General features: G+C 40.0%; 1 non-coding gene and 1 pseudogene across 1 annotated transcript; both read left to right on the top strand.

The window, feature by feature from the left end:
- Nucleotides 1-912: 912 nt before the first annotated feature.
- LOC136327763 (small nucleolar RNA U3) lies at nucleotides 913-1,002 on the top strand (annotated as a pseudogene).
- A 210-nt stretch (nucleotides 1,003-1,212) lies between these two features.
- Nucleotides 1,213-1,423, top strand: LOC136327761 (small nucleolar RNA U3). Its single transcript, XR_010729880.1, has one exon. It is a non-coding gene; the product is annotated as a small nucleolar RNA U3 (small nucleolar RNA).
- Nucleotides 1,424-14,086: the final 12,663 nt, after the last annotated feature.

Raw genomic sequence — 14,086 nt, 5'->3', positions numbered from 1 at the left:
GGAGGAATCTCAGTCTCAACTCCTAAAGTGTCAGGCAGGTAACATATATGAGTGAATCCAGCTAATGAGAGTATGCCCTGTCTGAATTAGTCAGCTTCCTATCACTCTCTTCAGTTTCTTGCCACAAGGGAGCATATGCTTCATGTTGCCAGATTCTCTCATTTTTAAAGAGAATTTTTAACATTGATCGTTATGTAAACTTCTAATTTTTAAACACCCACAATTAATTTTATTTAAACAAACACATACAAACACACAACATAACAGTAGCATGTGAGACAAACAAAAACCGTTTTGTAGGCTTTATTTCCAGGAGCTGCCACTTTGCAATCCCAGGGCTAATCCAAGCTCTGCTGACTTCAATGTGTTCTGTACACTCTGCCAGGCTTGTCATTTCACACCCTTAATCAAAAGCTGTCTGTTGGACTACTCTGTTAATGAATGAAATCTCAAACTCCTGGCCTGACTTTCAACATTGTCAGTGTTTTGGCCTCCATCTATGTCTTACATACAGCCTTTGAAAGTTAGTCCCTTTAGGCATCTAACAGAATGCCTTACACATGATATGCCTAATAAATATTCGTACAATGGCTGAATAAATGGCTCTTTCAGGCATAATGTGTTGACAGAATTGGATATGGGAGTTAGAGTGAAGATTGACATGATAGATAGGATTTAAATTGGGCAAAGCTTAGAATAAAGATAAAATAGCTTGGACATAATTCAACAGGCAAGATGTGTAGTAGAAAGCAAGAAAGATTGAAAGTCAGGAAGCCCAAGTTTAAATGCATCTCTCTCATTTTTAAATTGTATAGATCTAGATGAGTAACTTACTGTTAATCGATTTCCATTCTTTCACTTATAAAGTGAAGGGAGAATATGCAAACAACTATATGAATAAAGAATTTACAGAAGACTATACTTCCAGGGATCATTTCTATAGTTCGTTACTAGAGAAGTTTCTCTGATTGTGTAAAGCAGTGGTCCCCAAACTTTTTTGGGCTACAAACAGGTTTAATGTCAGAAAATATTTTCACAGACCGGCCTTTAGGGTGGGATGGATAAATGTATCACATGACCAAGACAAGCATCAAGAGTGAGTCTTAGACGGATGTAACAGAGGGAATCTGGTCATTTTTTAAAAATAAAACATCGTTCAGACTTAAATATAAATAAAATGGAAATAATGTAAGTTATTTATTCTTTCTCTGCAGACCAGTACCAAATGGCCCACGGACCGGTACCGGTCCATGGCCTCGGGGTTGGGGACCCCTGGTGTAAAGCACCCGAAACCACGAGGAGGAGTTGCAGTGTTCTCTCCTGAAGCCAACTCTTGGTGTTGCTTGTGCAACTGCCTTTTGCCACTGATGATCATTCTTCTCTTCTTTTGGGAGAGTAAGAGGGAGAGGGCACAGTCTGAGTGAAAAAAAAAAAAAAAGAATTTACAGGACTTGATGTCCAATTGGTGAGATAAGAAGGAGAAGAAAGAAAGATTCAAGGAGCATTATGGTTTTGAATTTTGGAGATAAGAAGTACCTTTAAGACAAGAACTGGTAGGTGGTTTATTGATATCATGTTAGGACATTTATTAATAACCATACATGGTTAAATGGAAGAAGTAGTAAATGCAAAATGAGAAGAAAATGTTTAACCTTCTCCCATTCTTTCAATCTACCCGGAGAACATCTCTGAGAAAAATGACTTTGATGGCATAGGCTTCATTATGGTTTCCTTTCCCAGCTAATCAGGTTAGAAGATTTCTATTAAGTAAATGTTCTTGATATCTTAGTCTGAAGATAAGATATGAGCCATAGCACGCTTGAGTACGCACATCGTTCCTATAAACATGCCACCTCTATAAACATGTCAGTCAGATACATTGTAAATTTTTCAGATCAAATATGCATCAAGACAAAAGCCTATAATTTCAGCATTGATCTTTTTTGCTGATGGCTTTCTCCTCAGCCTTGTTACTGACCTGCCCTTTGAAACCACCATTTCCCTGCCAATCAATTGGATTTAAATAGTAAAAATATTCAGGATACAAATGATGGGAGGAAACTTGAAAATTTAATGTCATTTTGTAGTTTGTAATATCTTTGTGAAAGACTTTCTAGAATAACATTGTTTAATATATTATTCACTATCCATATGTGGCTTTTAAGCACTTGACAAAATATGCTATTAAAATTAATTTTACTTATTTCTCTACTTTTCTTATTATGGCTCTGAGAAAATGTAAAAATACATATGTGGTATATATTTGTGGCCTGCATTTCACATCTGTTGAATGAAGCTGCTCTGGAGGTAAAGTGTATCCAGAGTTGAGGGCCCACTGTCAGGGCATGGGAGCTGTCATGTGCCAACACTCCCTAAAACCTTGTCAGCCACATGATCCCTGTCTTCTAATTTCTTGATTAATTAACTTCCACACCCTAGAGTCTAAAACTAGAACAAAAAAATGGATATTTTGATATTATACAGAGAGAGAGAGTCATCTCCAGTCAAGAGAAAGAGAAGGAAGGAGTTCTAGTTTGAGCACGTGGACTTTGGGGTAGTACAATGGGGAGAATGTAAAAACAGGGATTGGAGACAGGGAGCTGACACTCAGGAGTGAAGGCAGCGCCTCAGATGTCAACTGAGGTGAATCGAAGCAAAAAAGCTGAAGGGCTCGTCCAGGCCTGTGTTTAAATGTCCACGTCTCCCACTGCTCCATGTTAGGTCATAAATAAATTTATTTTCAATTCCTGAGACTCAGTTTCTCCGGGATAAAGTAGAAATAGTAATCTCTATTCTGCAGAAAATATTACTGAGTCCCTATCAGGTGCCAGACACAATGATGAATGAGGCCCACCTTTGACTTCCAGAAGATTTTGATCTGGTCCAAGAAGCATAGGGAAATGGGCAGTAACTAACAAGCCTGTGTTAGAGTGGACGCAGTCTAAGTAAATACTGAGAAGCAGCAAATACTCAGATTTCTATACTCAGTACAGCTATCCCCCGTCTGGAAAACGTGCACACTCACCTCTCCGCACCCCAAGCGTTCCCTGTTTGCCCCCTGTGCATACCTCTACTAGCATTTATGATCCGTAGAGTCATGATATATATTTTCTCTCTTAGACTGTGAAATCCTCCAAGAAAGGATTTGTGTTTTCTATCTATAGATGCTTAAACAGTTTAAGTACCAAATAAATATATATTTCCTCTTGCTACTTCGTCCCCCTTTTTTCAATTGGAAGTAAGGATTAAAGCCTTAAGAGCAGATAGGGCTGAGAGAGAAGATAAACAATCCAAAATGTAAAGGGCTCAGCACTCCTCATTGGGAAAATTCCACTGTGAGAGCAGAGTGCTGTGCCGTGGGCCTGCAGGGAGTCTCTCACAAGCTACCCTGTCAAAGGCTGCAGAGGTTATCAGTAAGAGTGAGATTGCAAAATGACTTTTGGATTTGACAGCTATATTACATTTATTATCTGAATTCAGATCAAAATACTATAGAATAAGTTTCCCAATGGCTTCAGTTTCAGCAATGATAAGTCTTCGTTTTGTTTCGCTTCGGTTGTTTATGTGTGCGTGCATGAATGTGTGAGCATTACAAAGATCTGACGAAAGGATAAGATTCTTTTGCCAAATGAAAACAAAACATTTGAAGTCTGACAGATGCCTACAGTGAACACACAGTGAACTCCCAGCCACAAAGGAAGTCGGGCATCTCTCTTGTTAGCATGAGCCACGGCATGACTTTGAGCATTGTTAAGAAAACAGCTTCAATTTCTTTTTTCATCTATCTCTAGCAGGTAACTGAAGCAAAAATTAAGCATAGGAGAACCTCAATGAATCATACACCCTCTCTTCTTCCTCACAGAAACCATTTTGACCCACGGATCTTCACCTATCAAAGTGCTATGGTAGGAAAAGAGACTGGCCTCACCGAAGCTTCACTGTGAGTCCTGGCTTTGCCCCTGTCTAGCAGGAGCAAGTTGTTTCTGAGGCTCTCCACTTCCTGATCTGTAAAACATCCTTCCTGCTGCTGGATTATAAGCTCCTTGAGAGGAAGCACCAGTTTTATTTCTTTTTATTCTCATCCTTTAACATAACATTTTACATTAAGTAGATGTTTAATAAGGAGTTTAAAAGAGAGTTTAGACTCCTGGTTTTCATGTTCAATATCGGAAATTCTGATATTTACTTAAAATTTTTAAATGCTTTTGGACCTCAATTAGTAGTCAGTCAATGTACTATTTGTTTATGTATTTGTTTAATGTATTGCATTAACAAACTATAGCCCAGGAGCCAAGTCCAGACCTCTTCCTGTTTGTATAAAGTTTTAGCAGGACACAGTCACACCCATTCATTTACAAATAGCCTATAACTGCTTTTAAGATACAAAAAAGCAGCATTGTTGAGCCAGCAAAATCTTTAATGTTCACTGTATGTCTCTAATGGAAAAGTTTGCCTACCCTTATATATACTACATTTTGCTTTGAATACCAAGAAAGTCTGTTGGATAAGGACCAGGTGGGAACCCAAAAATGGTGATAACCCACAGGCTTTCTTCTACCTTTCAATAGAATGAAATGTAATGGTCAATAAACATAACTTTTCTTAAGTACTTCCTTTATGCTCAAGAAAGCTGCCACAATGAAAACGGAGAAATAAAAGTAAATCTTTACACTTAAACACTGACAATTTAGTAATGTCTAAAAAATAGGCCAAATAGCATACATGGCAAAAACTATTTTTGCCTGACTAATTCCTCTTCACATTCAAGAACAAACTGTAGCCTCAGCAATTCTAGGAAGCATGACTAGAAGCATACCTGGCATGTTTAATGGCATATTTTCATGACTGTCTCTACTTACGGTAACTTTTATATTCCCAGCATTGCAGCACAGTTCCTAGCATGGTATCTGATAGATGCTCAATAAATGCTTTTGAACCAAATAGAACTGAATCCATCAGCTTCAGGTTGGATAAAGACAGTTGCATTGGCCTGAGTTGTTGTGTGGATACCAACTGGATTGAAGTCTTTCTTTCCAAAATCAGGGCATACATACTAACCCGCCCAGATTTTTTTCCTACTACTCTTCTCCACTTTCCAATCTGATAACAGACTAATAAAATCACACAAAGAGCAAATACAGTGTGTCCGTAAAGTCATGGTGCACTTTTGATCAGTCACAGGAAAGCAACAAAAGACGATAGAAATGTGAAATCTGCACCAAATAAAAGGAAAACTCTCCCAGTTTCCTACCTATTCAGTACAGTTCAATGTGGGCTCATGCACAGACTTTTTAGGGCTCCTTAGGTAGCTATCCCGTATTGCCTCTACAGACTCGTCACTGACTGATGGCCTACCAGAACGAGGTTTCTCCACCAAACTGCCGGTTTCCTTCAACTGCTTATCCCACCGAGTAGTGTTATTACTATGTGGTGGTGCTTCGTTATAAACGCGCCGATATTCATGTTGCACTTTGGCCACAGATTCGAATTTAGCGAGCCACAGAACACACTGAACTTCCCTCTGTACCGTCTACATCTCGACTGGCATGGCCGTGGGCTGCTCCGCTGTATACACGGTGCTACGTCATCATCTGCGCATGCGCACATGCTGCCACATCATCCTACAGAAACTGGAAGGGTTTTCCTTTTATTTGATGTAGATTTCACATTTCTATCATCTTTTGTTGCTTTCCTGTGACTGGTCAAAGTGCACCATGACTTTACGGACACACTGTAGTGTATTTGCTGAGCATATACTCTGTTCAAAGGAAATGAAAGCAGACATTTTTATTTTTGGTCTGTTTTGGGCAAACAAGTGTGTAACAAGTGTGTTAGGCTCACTCGTATTTTACCTGATTTGTGCATGAGCACAGGGCAGCACCATATGTGTATAGTCTATGTAAGGCTGCGGGTGCTTGCCCTCAGGGTGGCAGATTGCAAATTGTGGATTGCCTGCCATTGGGAGGGGCCATATTTTGCTATTGCTTGTTGGAGAAGGGGTCCCCCTACCCTGTTTGGTTTGAGAGTCCAGAGAGAGAGGGGGAAGCAGTTTTCCCTGCCTGCTTGCTGGTCCACCATTACAAGACTCTACTAAACAGAACGGCCCTCCATTTTCTGGCTTTGCAGTTCCCTTACCGTCTGTCCAAATCCAATGTAACTGCATGGCCACGGCCACTGCCCTTACAGTCTCACGGTATAATATAACTCTTTTTCATACCAGATTCCCTTGAGATCCATTAAGATTTCCTTTAATGAGGGCTTGCAAGTCTACAGTTATTGACATGGCCAGATGAATGTCTAGGCTGAGCAGGAGTAAGGAAAGAAGGATAACGAGGGTCCCCATCATGCAGTCCTCAGCCAAGGAATCAGAGTAAAACAGTAGTTTCCTTAAGTTGCCTGGGTGAAACATGCACCCATTAATGGTAATTAGTTCAGCTAAAAGTTTCAGATAAAAGTTTCTACTTAATGAATCATTAAGGCACACACCTTAGAACTAGGGTGAGACCTGAGCCACATAGCATGCCCAAAAGCAATCTTTCAGTTATGTGGCTGTGCTTAAAGGCAATGCTAATTTCTGAGGGCCTGCCATTTGAAATAGCACTGAGATGAATCACAATGAATTTTTATGAATGTGAATCTGCATCGCCCATTACACAAGCCCTCCTCTGGGAAAGTAAGCCATCTTGAAAGCAACTCCTAATAACCAGAAATTAAATGTTACTGTCCCTTGCCACCAGGAAAAAAAGCATGTCTGGGGAAGGGTAGAAAAGGGGATAATTTGGTTGTACGCAGTGAGGAGGGAGAGAGACATGCATCTATTTTAAGCCTTGGTGGCCTGGGGAACCTGGGGAACTGCACTCCCTGTGCTCAAAGCCAGGAGCCCTCTCACACAATAAATAATTTAGAAACCTCCCAGCGGCGCCTGGTGAGGAGGCCTGCTTCCTGCAAGCTGCCTCCTTGGCTAATCTTGGAAAAGCGATGGATGACCCTGTGTCTGAGACAGAATTTCTGCTCTCCACCTCAGGCTTCTGACCAAGGCCCTCAGCCAGGGGATGTCAGGAGGAAACCAACACACTACTGTCATTGTTTGTGTTATTTATAGCTTATTGTTTTAAAAAATGGAAGTAACTAGACTCTCTATGGCCAAATTAAGATCCTGTCCATGAACTTGGCAGGCACGTTTACTGGAGCAGATTTAAAAAACAAACTCAATATTCTGTACACTGTTGAAGAGAAATGGCAAACCAGCAACCCCTCTTTTCTGATATTCTGTTTTCCCTTGTCTCTCTCCAGTATCTTCCGACATTCACTCAGAGTAATTTTGAGGAAAGGCCAATTGGTTTTTCTTTTCCAACTAACCCCCAATACTTCTGTGCAAAACCCAAGGAAGTAAAACTCAAATCTCCTGTTTGATTGATCTCTGATTTTTACCTGATTTCCATAATGCTATATGTATGTAAAAGATTAATGAGACATGGTGAATACATCATGTACAGAAAAACAACAACGTGTAAACTATAAAATGTCATCAAATGCTATTTTATGACTTTAGGACATGACATCCATTCCCCAAGTCAACCAAAGCTACATTTTTGAGTGGGTGATGTATTCTGTGTTTGTTTCTTAGATCTCAGGCCCCTCAAAAGCTTATCTCCAAGATGCCTTTGATCATTGGGAAGAGTGATAAGGAAGATGGACAGACTTGGATTTCTAATCACTACCGACATAAGTATTTTAGCGTGATTTCTGCAAACTTCTAAAAACTCTCTAAGGTCTATGGTTAAATACCAAGCTGCTATTACATTATTTGCTGTAGGATAGAAATGAGATCAGACTCCTTTGGGCCTTGAAATGTATATCCCACTTGAAATGGCTCTGTAAATCTGCCAAGGAGACAGCAGGTGTTCTCACCCCTTGCCCTGATTCTCTCATACAACTCCTCAAAAAGAACAAGCAAGAAATATCCTTTCACACTTATAATTTACTGGTTCTTCCAAATGTTTATTTGCCTCTAGCAGGTATTTCTAAAGACTTCAAAGGAAAGTATTTCAACTATGATAGCTGTCAAACCAGATGGCTCAGAAATAGGAATAGAAAAGAAATAATAACAGAAAATAAAAAGAAGAAAAGAAGAGTCACTTTGGTCAAGGTGGCCTTTATTGCCATTTAAAGATAAAAATCAGACTGGCTTCTGAATTGAATTGGGGAGTGAGAAAGATAATTTTTTTTTAATTTATATAAAATTTTTTAGCTAATTTTCCTGGTTAGAGAGACTCTGACCTTAGTTCTAGAACAAGTGCCATAAAAATAAGTATCATTAGAAAGACATGTTCCACGCCAAGGGTTAATATTACAAAGGTCACATTAATTTTCTGAGGAGTGTGGGAAAATTTACCCTTGATTGAAATAGTGCCTCAAGTTTTTAAGGTTAGCAGTTATTTAAAAAAGAAGCAAGATGTTTCAATACACAGAAGTTATTCCATACCAAAAGAGATATTCTTCTGAATGAGCTCTTTAAAATCTTAGTATCAACATGATGATTTAGTGCTGCACCATCTTTATTATGGTCCAAGAACTATTGCCCACTGTTACATCCTCAGTCACTGTTAATATCTCACTTTGTTCTTTAATATTTTTTATATTTCCATAGCACCTTTTATCTCCCAGCATATTGCAAACATCAATAAACTGAGCTACCCAACATCCCTGTGTGGGTAGAGGAATCCTATTATCCTCTTTTAAAAAGGCAGGTTAAGTGAGGTGAAGTGATTTGCCTAGCCAGCCAATAGTAGAGGCAGAAATGGACACTTAGTCTATGAAGCCTGGTTATCTGCTTTAACTAGCAAACATAATAACTTCCAACCTCTAGCCTTCAAAACATGACCACATTACATGAAGTAAGGATATCAATGTTTAGGTCTATCTGAAGAAGTAGTCAAATTTGTACAATATACATCCACTTCTTCCAATAAAAAAAAAATTGATTTTCACTGAAAAACTTTGGGAACCCCTTTCAAATGTATCAGTCTTAGCTTTTATGTCTCAGTGGGTGCCATGGCACCTAAAAGAGGTTTGGTGAAGACAAAACTGATTTTACTCAAAGTTGTTAACAAGTGAAAAAAAATGAATTTTTACAAAGAAAGATCCAACAGCATTGTAAATAACTTCAGTAATAATAATAAATACTAGCATTCATTGAGATCTGGAGCTTGGTACCTATGTGCATTTTCTCATTTTATGCTGACAACTCAATGGCTGATAACTATTTTTGTTCCCACTTGAGAGATAAGAAAATTAAAGCACACAGAAAGGTTAAGGTGATTGTACAAGGTCAGAAAGCTCGTAAAGAAGGGAGTATAGACAGTTTATAAACAAGGGAACTGAATTTCGGCATTCTGTCTCTGGGGTTTATGCTCTTAACTATTTTGCTGTAATTATCCCATTCTCTGAGTGTGATGCCATTTACTTCTTCCTCCACATTAAACTTTGTGCATCCTCTCTGACCATACATGAATGTTAGTGAGCACTGTGCCTGCATTATAGCTCACACCAGAAACTCTAATTAACATAAGACTAAGATGCACCCTGTCTCCTCAATAACTATATGCCTTTGAGAGATGAGAAACTAATTTTTTTTATTATTATTCCTTCCACATTGTAATTTTGGGAGTAGAGTTTCCCAAAAAAGCCCCACAGAGTACTAGATGCACAGTTGACATTTTTTTTTCAATTTGATTAAATTTGATGATTTTTTTTCCTTATTCTCTCCAAATGTCCTTTTGGATGATCTTGAAATTCCGAGTGTCCTCCACAACCCACTTTAGTAACAGTGGCACATAAAAGGGCCTGCATCTAATCTCTCCATGTTAGAATTTCTGTGCCTCTTGGGATCACTTGTGCATCTGCCTGAACAGCTATGGTGAGTACAAAGGCAAAATAATCACCACTTCTATTGAGTTTATTTTGACCTTGACACTATGCTCAAAGCTTTATATTCATTATCTCATTTATTCCTCCTCAAAACTCTATAACATGAGACTATTATTCTCATTTAAGTATAAAAAAACTGAGCCACAGAGGCATTGAATAACATCCCAGAGGGCACTGCTGCCCTTCTGTGTCTGCGCAGGCATTGTCCCGGGCAATCCGACTTCACAGCCCCAAAGAGCCTGTACATTATTGCCTCTTCATCTTTAGGATCCTGGAAAACACCCTACTATTTAAGACATTTGTACAACAAGATACATTTTATAAAATCTAAGAACAATTGAAGGTAGTATTGGCATTTTACAACTACAAGCTAAAGCAAACACGCACCCCAAAATAGCTTTTTGAAAAAGCACTAGGTTTTCTTTTGCCACAAAAGGTGATTGGAAAGCATTGTGTTTGCAGCTCTCAAATGAAGGCGGCTGGACAGACATCCCCACGGTGCCAGGAAAGAAGGGGAGGGAACTAGGTCACCTCAGCTGGCTTCTCAAGAAGGATCACAGGCAAGAAAAAGATGATTTTTCTGTGTTTGTAAAACCGATTCCAAATTCTTCATAGGTGGAACCCTCTCTCTGAAAGACAAGAAAAAAAATGGGAAGGGACCTGATTAAAATCTATATATCTAAGATTTGTGGATTCAGCTGATTAGCAACTACAGAGATGGCCTTTAAGCTCCAGGGGAGGTGCAGTTCGCCCTGGGTTATCATTTCCTCCTGAATAACCTGTAAACTCCCAGGGAGAAGAAAGCCCCGCGCAAGACAAAGGCACAGGAGCTGCTTTTCTCTATCAGATGGATGAAAAGGAACGCTAGGAATTCTTTATGGTTAACTATTAAAATTGGTTTTTCCCTTTTTAACTTCTTTAGCCTCAATCTCCAAAAGCAATCAAGCGCTAAAACGTTTCCCTGGGTGGACAGGAAACCCTGAGGTCGCCCAGCTTCTCCGCTCCTCTCCGAAAGGCAGCCTCCGGAACAATGGCTTCAAAGAAAACCAGCTCCCATTTATTTGCCAAGAAAGGATCTCTGGACTGGGTTAGATTTCCAGCTTTGGTGTTGACCCCAAATGTAAGGAAATTTTCAGGTTTTATTAGAGAGGGTTCAGAGTAAAAGGAGGTCTGGGATATATGAGCAGCTTTAGAGGGGGATTACCTGGGGCCAATTAGGAGATCAAGGGATAGGAGAAATAGATTTGGAAGAGAGGACCAGAAAGAAAGAAAAAAGAAAAGAAAAATCAGAAACGTAAAGAGCAGACTAGAGGAAAAGAGAAAGATTCATAGACACTATTTCAGAGGAGTAATCGAGATGGAAAAGGCAGTAGGAAGAGAAAAGAAAAGAAATAAGATATTTTGAATAATAAACTGCTCACAAAAATTAGAGGATATTTTATAGCTTCATATTCATTTTGAAATATCCCCTAATTTTTTGGGCAGTTTATTTCACTGTGGCCACCCTGCATTCAATTAGCCAACAAAGATTATTGCTCAGGAAATATGTTAAGCATCGCTGTCCAAAGATGAGTGGGACATAGCCCTAACCCTATAGAATTCACAGTTGAGGTAGGAAGATAAACATGTGAATAAATAATGGCTATACATGCATTGATGTATATTCTTACTAGCCTCTGTTTATTTCTGTCCTTTAAACACAGCAACCTTGATGCCATGATGGGGGTTTTGCACTTGCTGGACCTTGTGTTTGAAATGCTCTCCACACTAAATCTTACCATGGCTGACTACTTCCTAGTATTCAAGTCAGATCTTCGAGCAACCTCTTTGAAGCAGCATACCAGTCCCTTTCTGTGCTAACCCCTGGTATCTTCTCCAAGCGTCATTCTTAACATCTGACATTATCTTAATTTTTATTTTTCTACAAGTTTTAAAGTCTATCATCCTCCACTAGAATGTAAGGTCCTTAAGGAAAGGGATTCAGTGCTGGGTCATCAATGAATTTATTTACTATTTGACTATCAGACTGACAATTATAAGAATGTTATAATCATAGATGAGCATAGGATTTTGTAGTGTCACAGAGGAGGATGCAAAAAACTCCATTATGAAAACTTAAGAAAGGCTTTTCAAAAAAGGTGATTTTGTTGTTATTGACTTCTTAAAGTTGAACAGGTGTTCAACAGGTAGGCAAGGGATACATAGCATTCCAGGCCAAGAGCTGCTGTAATGGCAATCATAAAAGAGCCCTACTCCTAAGAACTGCATTCCATTTAGTGTGCCTGGAGCACAGACAATAATGGAAGAATGTGATAGTTAAGGCAGAGTAGTTACAAGCATGAGGTTTGAAGCCAGACTTTCTGAGAGGAAATCCTGGTTCTTCTACGGGTAATTAGGTGATGGTAGGCAATTTATAAAGGCTTCTTCATGCCTCAGTTCCTTTATCTGTAAATGGGGATTCATTTGATTTATGTCATGTCTACCTCATGGGATATTTGATAGAATTAATGTTACTGAAATGCAAGTTTGTGTGCCCTACACTTTGAAGGGCCAAAACTCAAAATGTTTTAAAGGTATGTCAGTGTTGGGCAGATAAAATATGATATATTATGCTCACTTTGTTAAAGATGGTGCTGCCCACATGGAAACCTGTCGCCCAGGTGATATTAATGTGCTTTGGGGCGGGCTGTGGGCAGGCAGGATCCTTGTAGCCTGGGGCTTGGTTTTAGGACTAAGCCTTTCCCACCCTTTTTGATGTGGGGTGATACAATCCCATCATGCCTCAGATAAGTGACTTTGTATTGGAGACTTCCCTATTTTGTATATTGGATTAAAGTGTTTGATTTCTACACTAAAAAATGGGAGCAGAACAGGAGCTTGCTCTCTTGGTTCCTGAGATTAGCATTAGAGGAGAGAGCAGAGAGGAGAGCAGAGAGAGGCCACATGGAGGAGCCCAGGAGAGGCAGCCAAGATGATGGAGTGTTGAGTGAGAAGCCAGTTTGTTCAGAGTTTGTGCAGGGAGAAGGAAGGAGATGGGGAACAGAGGTGAATAAGTCTGGTGAGCTAGAAACCTTTGATTCTAGGAAACTCAGATAAGTCAGTAGCTTTGTGAGCACTGAATGTGAGTGGGTGTTGGAGCGCAGTGTGTGTTTTTACTTGCCTGCCGGGTGCAAGCTAGAATTAAAGATGATGGCCCACTAGCTTTTGGCTCTGTTGTTTCTTTGCTCACTGTCCGAATCCAATGCGAACCTGCATGGGCCAGGCAGCTGTGATGCTGGCCGCGGCTACTGGCTTTACAGTCAGCAACAAATATAGGGAAGTGCTGGTGGGGCAAGTTTTAATTGGAAGAACTTGGAACTTGGACATTTATGGTAAAGGGGTGTCAACATGGGATCCTCCTGGACAATGGACCCTCTGCTTCTGAAAATTTTTCGGTATTCACGTTTGTTGGGCAAATAAGTTTGTGAAATTTGTGTTATTTGATTTTGCTCACTTTTATTGTTAAAAATGGCTGCTGCCCAGCTATGTGATCTGTGAAACTGCTAATTACCTTCTTGCTTGGGAAGGGGCTTTATTATGCTAATGTGTGCTGGAGGAGGGCTGGTCACACAGGAAAGTTTTAAGAAAAATGAGAAAGGAGGAGGAAGGGGGCCATGTTTTAGCAGAGTGAGAGGAGAGAGGATGCAGAGTGCTGAAGGAGGAGCCAAGATAGCAGGGTGCTGAGGGAAAAGCCAGTTTGTGCGGAAAGTAAGAAGCCATGCTGGCAGGTGGGGAACCAGAGGTGATTTAGACTGGTGGAGGGGCCTTTGATTCTAGGAAAAACCAGAAAAGATTCTCCAGGTTGTGGAACTGGAGAATGTGTGAGTGGGTTTCGGTGCCCCATCTGTTTGTTTTTACTTGCCTGCCGATTGTGAGGCTAGAATAAATGTATGGCCCACCAGTTTTCGGCTCTGCAGTTTCTTTACCATCTGACCAAATCTAATGTGAACCTGCACATGCCTGGCTGTGATGGCGGCAACTGCTGGCCATACAATGGTCTTGCTTATGTCCACGTTCTTTGCTTCCGTGGGTGAGGTGAGGGTGTGGGAAGACTTTGGTTCCGAGTGTAGCTAGAGGTTAACATTCTCTCCTCTGTTCATGCTTTGGCTGTATGACT

The sequence above is a fragment of the Saccopteryx bilineata genome, chromosome 2, assembly GCF_036850765.1.
Source record: "Saccopteryx bilineata isolate mSacBil1 chromosome 2, mSacBil1_pri_phased_curated, whole genome shotgun sequence".
Lineage (NCBI taxonomy): Eukaryota > Metazoa > Chordata > Mammalia > Chiroptera > Emballonuridae > Saccopteryx > Saccopteryx bilineata.
Note: the sequence above shows the minus strand (reverse complement) of the source record. Positions and strands in the feature narration are given on the sequence as shown.